This window comes from Gekko japonicus, unplaced genomic scaffold (assembly GCF_001447785.1).
Source record: "Gekko japonicus isolate JY-2015 unplaced genomic scaffold, Gekko_japonicus_V1.1 scaffold3163, whole genome shotgun sequence".
NCBI lineage: Eukaryota > Metazoa > Chordata > Lepidosauria > Squamata > Gekkonidae > Gekko > Gekko japonicus.
The window spans coordinates 169,670-179,545 of record NW_015167631.1 but is presented as its reverse complement, the minus strand read 5'-3'; the positions used below and the strand labels follow the sequence as shown (position 1 = coordinate 179,545).

The window sequence follows — 9,876 nt, the reverse complement described above, 5'->3', positions numbered from 1 at the left end:
GCCCTCTTCTGGATACGCTCGAGCTTGTCGACATCTGTATAGGTTTCTGCCCCTCAAGCCTGTCCAGGTATGAGAGGGAATCCTATATTTTTCAATACATTAAACAACAACCCAGAGAGGTAGGCTACCCTCTCGAGATTCAGAACATTTTGCCACCAGAACCTCTATAATATTCCCCCCCAACCTGAGATCAGAGGTTCAAAATCTCAGTTGGCATCTAGGGTTTAGCACAGTAGCAACTCTAACTCAGAATTGCACACTTTACCAAGGTAGCGTGTGTGGTGTGAGCGTCAGGCTACAAGATTTAGACTTAGAATTCAGTTACAACATCAAAGACAAGTTAGAGCAAGAATAATATTTTATTCAGTACAGAACTTAGCATAGGCTACAACAGATTACAAAATAAGAAAGCCTAAGGCGATTTTTGCCTTAACTACACAGTACAAGATGCATATTTACCAAGGTCCAGAGTAGTCCAGGGTACACAGTCCAATTAGACACCAAGGGATTTTTAGGAACAATCCCATCTTTGCACACCATGTGCTCCAGCTACCAAGCCGGTCTTTGTTCTCCCAGCGACCACATGTCCAGGTGCAATAAACAGGCAACAACAGGAGACCAAGTAAGCAAGAGCAGAACAGAACAAGAATAAGGGACAGAGAGAGCCTCTCACATTGGGTCTGAACAGTAGTCCAATTTCAGTCACAATTAACCCTGGCCAGTAGCCAATTGTGAGTGAGTATGGGATGTGGCCAATTGTTAGTTGCCATGGTTGCAACCAGTGTTCCCTCTAAGCTGAGTTAGTGTGAGCTAGCTCACTGTTTTTTAGCCTCCGGCTCACACATTTTTGTCCTAGCTCAGGCAGGATGGCTCCAGAGCAGACTAATTTATGCAGTAGTCAAATGGCTTGCTCACAACTTTAATGCCAGTAGCTCACGAAGAATTCTTGCTCACAAGACTCCACAGCTTAGAGGGAGCATTGGTTGCAACACAGGAATGGCTAGGAGTTTGGAGGCCACACCTGCAGGCATGTGACCCCAAATCCCAACTACTTCATTGTATACCTGACGTCTCGCATGGCAAGCGCCATCAGGTCTGGCTTTCGGCATGAACTGTGAAAGAATGTGGGTTTATGGCATGCTATTGAGGCCATCTGGCCTCAGCATTTGGCCGTTATCAAAGACAGAACAGGAGAAGGCAGGAGGCTTTTAGAAATCAATATTTCTATACAACATCCTTCCTCAAATGTGGTGCCCAAAACTGGACACAGGACTCCAGGTGAGGCCTGACGATAGCAGAATAGAGCGGAACGACCACCTCCCTTGATCTGGACACAATGCTTCTGTTAATGCACCCTAAGATTGCATTCGCTTTCTTCGCAGCCACATCGCACTGCAGGCTCATGTTTAGCTTGTGATCAACCAGAACACCCAGATCCCTTTCACATGTGCTGCTGTCAAGCCAAGTCCCTCCCATTCTATATCTCTGCCTTTGATTTTTTGTACCCAAGTGTAGGACTTTGCACTCATCTCTATTGAAATTCATTTTGTCTCAGCCCACTGTTCCAGCCTATCCAGATCATTTGGAATCCTGACTCTGTCTTCTTCAGAATTAGCAATCCCACCTAACTTCGTATCATCTGCAAATTTGATAAGCATCCCCTCTATGTCTTCCTCCAGGTCATTGATAAAAACATTGAACAACACCGGCCCCAGGACCGAGCCCTGCGGCACTCCACTCGACACTTCCCTCCACGTAGACGCAGAGCCCTGCTCTGTAAGTTATATGTTGAGAAAGATGATTGGAAGGGCCGGGGTGATACCCAGGGACAGCTTGCTACAGGGCAAACACAGGGAGAGCGGCGGCAGTGCTCCACTGGTGGTCACCTGTGGCTTGCAACTCAAGCCAGGTCAGCGCTTTATGAATGACATGCAGCCCATGCTGGGAAGTGGTGCTTCCCTACCGGGGGGGGGGGGGGGGGACTCGACCTTTTCCTGCTTGCAGACAGCCTGCTGGCCTGAAGCAGCTTCTCACCCGCAATGATAAGCTACTTGGCAGTGGCAGGGGCTCAGGTACCAAAGCCTGCAAGTAACCAAGATGCCAGCCTTGCTAATATAGATCCTAGCAACGCTATCAGTGGACGCAGTAACATCAGCCATCCCATCTCACATCACGTTCATAGTCCTGCTCATACGCTAATGTGATTGATGCTGCCATGAGTCGGTGATGCCCTTCCGCCCTCTGTGTTGGACGGGCAGGCAATGAGGAATTAATGGTCATGGATCTGACATGCGAGGCCATGGCATTCAAGGACCCATCGGAGGACATTTTGGCCTTCCTGGACATTCAGTTGCTGAGCTGAAAGCAGCAGTTTCCTCGCAAGGGGATTTCAGGGGGAGACTGGAGGAAGGGGCTGCTGAATTGCAGCTGGTGATGTGGCTCTGGACAATGCATCCACTTGGACCGAATCGAGATCTAGGTCTCCTCTCTCGTTACCAGTGCTGGTTTCTCTGCCCCTGCTTCCCCCTGCATATCACATCTAATCCAATCCTGCCTGCTATTGTCATTCACCGGCGATTCTCATTTGCCTTTATTCAAAATAGGCAAGGTTCATGAGGCCAGATGAACATCTGTAAGTAGTGGGCAGAGGGTCACAGGGATATGGTTTCTCCACTATACTTTCATATTTTTCCAAGGAAGAAGAAATAAATATAATGAGTTGGATCCAAGGGTCATTCTCTGTTGGCTGAAGCTCAGTATGTTTTTCAAAATCCTGCTACTGGATCACAGGCGATCTTCAGGAACACAGGGGGGCAGGTAGTAGTAGGGAAAACTGGTAAAAATTCCCACCTTCTGTTGGCAAAAATAACTTTTGGATTCAATCACATATCTCACCTCTTTAACCTCACTATCTAACTACTAGGTGAGCAGCCCTTCTTCACTGTTGTGGTAGTACATAACTGCAAATAGGCAGAGCATAATTCAAAATGCTGGTACTTATAAGAACATAAGAACATAAGAGACGCCAATGTTGGATCAGGCCAAAGGCCCATCCAGTCCAACACTCTGTGTCACACAGTGGCCAGAAATACCAGTGCCATCAGGAGGTCCAGCAGTGGGGCCAGGACATTAGAAGCCCTCCCACTGTTGACCCCCCCCCCAAGCACCAAGAAGACAGAGCATCACTTGCCCCAGAGCCCCTAGCTATACCTTGTGGCTAATAGCCACTGATGGACCTCTGCTCCATATGCTTATCTAATTCCCTTTTGAAGCCGTCCATGCTTGTAGCTGCCACCACTTCCTGTGGCAGTGAATTCCATGTGTTAATCACTCTTTGGGTGAAGAAGTACTTCCTTTTATCCGTTCTAACCCGACCGCTCTGCAGTTTCATGGAGTGCCCACGAGTTCTTGTATTGTGAGAAAGGGAGAAAAGTACCTCTTTCTTTACCTGCTCTTTCCCATGCATAATCTTATAAACCTCGATCATGTCACCCCTTAGTCGTCTTTTCTCCAAGCTAAAGAGCCCTAAGCGCTTTAACCTTTCCTCATAGGGAAAGTGTTCCAACCCTTTTATCATTCGAGTTGCCCTTTTCTGCACTTTTTCCAAAGCTATAATATCCTTTTTAAGGTGTGGTGACCAGAATTGCACACAGTATTCCAAATGAGGTCTTACCATTGATTTATATAGGGGCATTATTATATTGGCTGATCTGTTTTCAATACCCTTCCTAATAATCCCCAGCATAGCATTGGCCTTCTTTATTGCAGTCACACACTGTCTCGACATTTTCAGTGAGTTATCTACTACAACTCCAAGATCTCTCTCTTGCTCAGTCTCTGCCAGTTCAGACCCCATCAATGTGTATTTATATTTAGGATTTTTGGCTCCAATGTGCATCACCTTGCACTTGGCCACATTGAACCCCATTTGCCATGTTGATGCCCACTTGCCCATCTTTGACAGATCCCTTTGGAGTGCCTCACAATCTTCACTGGTTTTCACCACCCTGAACAACTTTGTATCATCCACAAATTTAACCACTTCACTGCTTACTTCCAACTCCAAATCATTAATGAACAAGTTAAAAAGCATTGGACAAAGTACTGATCCCTGCGGTACCCCACTGCTTACCCCCCTCCACTGAAAGAACTGCCCATTTATACTCACTCTCTGTTTTCTACTAATTAGACAATTTTTGATCCACAAAAGGACTTGTCCTTTTATCCCATTTTATTGAGCTTACTTAGGAGCCTTTGATGAGGAGCTTTATCAAAAGCTTTCTGGAAGTCTCCACTGGTGACTTTTGACCTTGAACATGTGATTGTCTTCCAAATAAAACACTTGGATCCTAAAGCAATTGTGCAAACCAGTAACTATACTTCATGGACTAGAATACATCCTAGTAACTGCCATTAAATTCTCAAACCAAGGTTATAAGACTCAAGACAGCAGTTATTCGCAATTCCTGAGCAATATATCTACAGAGGTTATGAAACTACATAATGCATCAACACTCATAAATATAATTAAAATCATGAATAAGCAACATATTTTCTCTCTACTGCGCATCCTTCGGTGGGAAATAAGGTGTGCCCTCTGATGGAACCTTTTCCCATACTGCAGACATTTCTATGGTTTCTCCCCTGCATTAATTCTTTGATGCAAAGTAAGACTGTAACTCTTTCTGAAGCTTTTTCCACGATCCACACATTTAAATGGTTTCTCTTTTGTGTGAATTTTCTGATGACCATTTAGGTGTGAACTCTGACTGAAGCTTTTTCCACATTCCAGGCATTTGTATGGTTTCTCCCCTGTGTGAATTCTTCGATGGGAAGTAAGAGTGTTACTGTGAGCAAAGCTTTTCCCACAATCCAGGCATTTATATTTCCTCTCCCCTGTATGTGTCCTTCGGTGGGAAGTAAGGTACGCGCTCTGACTGAACCTTCTCCCACACTGCAGGCATTCATATGGTTTCTCCCCTTTGTGAATTCTTCGATGGGAAGTAAGAATGGAACTTTGATTGAAGCTTTTCCCACACTCCAGGCATTTGTATGGTTTCTCTCCTGTGTGAATTCTGCGATGGGAAATAAGGTACACACGCTGACTGAAGCTTTTCCCACACTCCAAGCATTTGTATGGTTTCTCCCCTGTATGAATTCTTCGGTGGGAAATAAGGTACGCGCTCTGACTGAAGCTTTTCCCACACTCTGGGCATTTATATGGTTTCTCCCCAGTGTGAACTTTGTGATGGACACTAAGATGTGAACTGCGAGTGAAGCTTTTTCCACACTGCAGGCATTTATATGGTTTCTCCCCCTTGTGTATTCTTTGATGGGAAGTAAGGCTTCCATTGGAACGGAAGCTTTTCCCACACTCTAGGCATTTATATGGTTTCTCCCCTGTGTGCGTCCTTCGGTGAGAAGTAAGGCATGAGCTCTGCCTGAAGCTTTTCCCACACTCTAGGCATTTATATGGTTTCTCCCCTGTGTGAGTTTTCTTATGAACACGAAGGTTTGAACTCTGACTGAAGCCTTTACCACATTCCAGGCATTTATATGGTTTCTCCCCTGTGTGAATTTTCTGATGGATACTGAGTTTTGATCTGCAACTGAAGCTTTTTCCACACTCCAGGCATTTGTAAGGTTTCTCCCCTTTGTGAATTCTTCGATGGGAAGTAAGAACTGAACTCTGGTTGACTCCAACGGAAGCTTTTCCCACACTCCAGGCATTTGTATGGTTTCTCCCCTGTGTGAGTTCTTTGATGGGAAGTAAGTTTTCCACTCTCATTGAAGCCTTTCCCACACTCCAGGCATTTGTATGGTTTCTCCCTTGTATGGATTTTCTGATGAACACGAAGGTGTGAACTCCGACTGAAGCTTTTCCCACACTCCAGGCATTTATATGGTTTCTCCCCTGTATGAATTTTCTGATGAACACGAAGGGTTGAACTCCAACTGAAGCTTTCCCCACACTCCAGGCATTTATATGGTTTCTCTCCTGTGTGAATTCTTTGATGGGAAGTACAACTGGAACTATGACTGAAGCTTTTCCCACACACAAGGCATTTATATGGTTTCTCGCCAGTGTGAATTCTTTGATGGGAAGTAAGTTCTTTACTAGTCTTGAAGCTTTTTCCACACTCCAGGCATTTATATATCTTCTTAGTTTTACACATCCTTCGTTGAATATCAATAACTGAAATTTCAGTGACATTTTCCTTGCTGACAGTGTGCTCATTCATGTTGTCTCCTTGACATATGTTTTCCCGCAGAGAGTTATCGCCCTGTAAAACACCGGAATTGTTCCTCCCTTTAGATGGGTGTTTCCCCTCCTCCTTTCTTGGTGCATCCAAATATTCAAACTTCCCTTTCACACTGGAACACGTCTCCTCTTTTTCCATCCATCGGTGTTCTTTTGCTTCATTTGCTGACTGCCACATCTCCTGCTGAAAGAAAGGGAAACTCTAGTGTGATGATATGACCCTTTCCCCAAATACCTAATTCTGAGTACAGTGGCACCTAAAAACTAATCTTTTGGAGTCAAGGCTCCCTTCGTCCTACTTGACTCAGGGTGGAGATCTCTCAGTCTTTATATCCCAGTCAGCGGGTGGGAGGCTTGTTGCAGAAACGGAACTCAGGATGCAGAGGTACCTATGCACTTTGCAATCGGCTAGATCAGAACAGAGGAGAACTGCTCAGGGGCAGTGTTCCCTCTAAGCTGAGTGAGTGTGAGCTAGATCACAGTTCTTTAGCCTCCGGCTCACACATTTTTGTCTTAGCTCGGGAAGGAGGGCTCCGGAGCAAGCTAATTTATGCAGCAGCCAAATCGCTAGCTCACAGCTTTAATGCCAGTAGCTCACAATGTAGAATTTGTGCTCACAAGACTCCACAGCTTAGAGGGAGCATTGCTTAGGGGCAGAACAGACATGCTTAGGAGGCAGAAAATTAGTTTTAGATCTAAAGAAAGAGGCAAGGGATTCCCCCCCCCTTTTTTTGAGTTTCCCTATGCTCAGATTAGGGTTACCAAGTACCTACCTTCGAATCGGCAGGGGACCCATGGTTCCTGGCCGGAACATCCCTCGGTGGAACACATCCCCGCTGCACCGTGCCATCGCCCAGATGTGATGGCAGCACGCTGGGCACGTAGCTGGGCGACGCTCTGGCAATGGAGCTGGAGACTCGAGTTTCCATCTCGATTGCCAGAGCATAGCCCAGCTACGTGCCCAGGATGCTGGCGTCACGTCTGGGCAACGGCACAGTGCGGTGCATTTGTTTGCCGCGCGGGAATGTTCCTGACAAGACCAGTGTTCCCTCTAAGGTGAGTTAGTGTGAGTTAGCTCACAGTTTTTTAGCCTACGGCTCACACATTTTTGTCTCGGCTCAGGAAGGACGGCTCCAGAGCAAACGGACTGATGCAGTAGTCAAATCACTGGCTCACAACTTGAATGCCAGCAGCTCACAAAGTAGGATTTTTGCTCACAAGACTCCACAGCTTAGCGGGAACATTAGACAAGACATATGTGTCCCCCGCCGAATCACAGTAAGTACTTCGTAAGCCTGCCTCAGATGTCTCAGTGGGCAAGTAGGCTAGGGATGGTGGCAGTGCAGAGGTTGGGAGGGCGATATTGCTGACCGGCACCCCTCCACAGCCGGCCCCGAGGGCTGATTCTTTTACGGTGTGGTTGCCAGCCGACAGACTGCAAGTCTAATTCAAGCCAGATGGGGCAGCAGAGAGTAAACTCCAGCTGTAAAAGGAATGGCGAGGGAAAGAGTTGGGGAAGAGGGCAGTTCCTCAACGCCTTCCACTAAGGACAGGAGGAATGAAGTAAATCCCTCGTTCTTCGTCATTGTACCACATTTGGCATGAATACACTGCAAAAAATGAACAGGGAAAAAAAGACCATGAGATCAGGTCATGAGCCAATTTAGCTACTCTCTGGCTCCGCCATCCACCAAAAGGGAGACAGCACCCAAGGAATCAGAAAGAGACTGAAATTGGGAAGGCCAGCCATGGAGGTGTCAGAAGAGAACCTTAAGAGTAAAAACGTGTTGCTGCCAACCAATATCAAGAGAATTCATGCCACAGCGTTCCTCATTACTATGTATGGGTGAGAAAGTTGGGCAACGAAGAAAGCTGGCAAGAAGAAATCAGATTCATTGAAATGTGGTGTTGGAGGAGACATTTGAGGATACCGTGGACTGCCAAAAAAGGCAAATAAGTGGGATCTAGACCAAATCGAGCCTGAACTCTTCCTAGAAGCTAAAATGAATCAACTGAGGCTATCGTGCTTTGGTCACATCAGAAGAGATTGGATTTATACCCCGCCCTTCACTTGGGAGTCTCAGAGCGGCTTACAAACTCCTTTCCCTTCTCCTCCCCACAACAAACATCCTGTGAGTGGAGTGGGGCTGAGAGAACTCTGACACAAACTGCTCTTTTTCAAGGACAGCTGTGCCAGAGCTTGTGACTGACCCAAGGTCGCATCAGCAGGTGCAAGTGGAGGAGTGGGGAATCAAACCCGGTTCTCCCAGATTAGAGTCCGTGCACTTAATCACGACACCAAAGTGGCGTAGACAATAATGCTAGGAAAACTGCCTCATGTCCTGGTCTGAAGATCTACAGGCACCATTTCAGCATCCACAATTCATCCAAGCACTTTTGGGGGGAAACTCGAACGGTGAGGATAAACAAGGCCACAGACACCAGCCATTCCAATGAAGCTCGGGCAACACTGGCCCCGGTCACACAAGCGAGATAATCCGGGGGGGGAGGGAGTGAGGCTTTTTGCTCTGGAGCAAAATGAAGCGCGGTATAACGATCCCATGTTTCCCCAGGGCTCCGTGCTCAGGCCGTCAGCCACTGATCACACGGTGATGGTGAAGCGTGGCAACGCAGCAGTACTGCGTTCGTGCGCATGCGTGTTTGTGTGCATACCACGGAGGCTTCCAAAAAAACATCCGGTGGCACCCGGACAGGCACCGGATGTCATGGGATACCGGCGCTTCCGCGATCAGATACCCACCTGCACCGTGCACTTCCCAGAAAATACTGCACTCTCCCTAGTATCTTTTAACGCCTCGTTTTTGGCAAGGCGCCACGGGTTGCCTACGGGTGCGGGACACTTGCCGGATGTTCACGTGTGATCGCGCCCGTAAACTCTGCATGGCAGCCATCCCTGTCACGTGGCTAATTCTCCGTGTGACCGGGGCCACCCAGTTCCAAGAGAAAGATCTTCCGCCCCTACCTGCCCATCCCTCCTCTTCGTCAGAGCCCAGGAGAAACGGCCCTTCTTCTTCCAGCCGGGATATGAGGTCAGGTTTGGCAATCAGAGGTCCTGTTTATCAGGGGAGAAAAACCCACAAAATTAGACCTCTTTTCTATGTGCCCACAAATTCAGTAATTCCGAGCCAGATCGACTGACCCTCCAGAAACACACAACAGGCAAGTAATCGGGGTGGGACGGAGTACCATATGGGGGTAGTATGAATGGGAATATAAAGATTTTTTTATATAGGTTTTTTTCTCTTTGATTATTCATTTCTATGTGCCCACAAATTCAGTAATTCCGAGCCAGATCGACTGACCCTCCAGAAACACACAACAGGCAAGTAATCGGGGTGGGGCGGAGTACCATATGGGGGTAGTATGAATGGGAATATAAAGATTTTTTTATATAGGTTTTTTTCTCTTTGATTATTCAGATTCATATTTTTCCCTGGTTTTATGGATTTCTCTTTTAAGTCATATTTTATTAGGATGTTAGAAAAGCCTGTTATATAGAAGGCTTTCCTCTTGTAGGTCTGATATTGTTAGCAGACAACATCATAGGTACAAAGTTCGTGATTCGGTAGTTCTTAAGGGCAAAACCTTGCAAT

The 9,876-nt window shown here is 46.7% G+C and overlaps 1 pseudogene; it reads right to left on the bottom strand.

Moving 5' to 3' along the window:
* Positions 1–4,563: 4,563 nt before the first annotated feature.
* LOC107112861 overlaps positions 4,564–9,876 on the bottom strand; it is a 55,392-nt pseudogene continuing 50,079 nt past the window's right edge.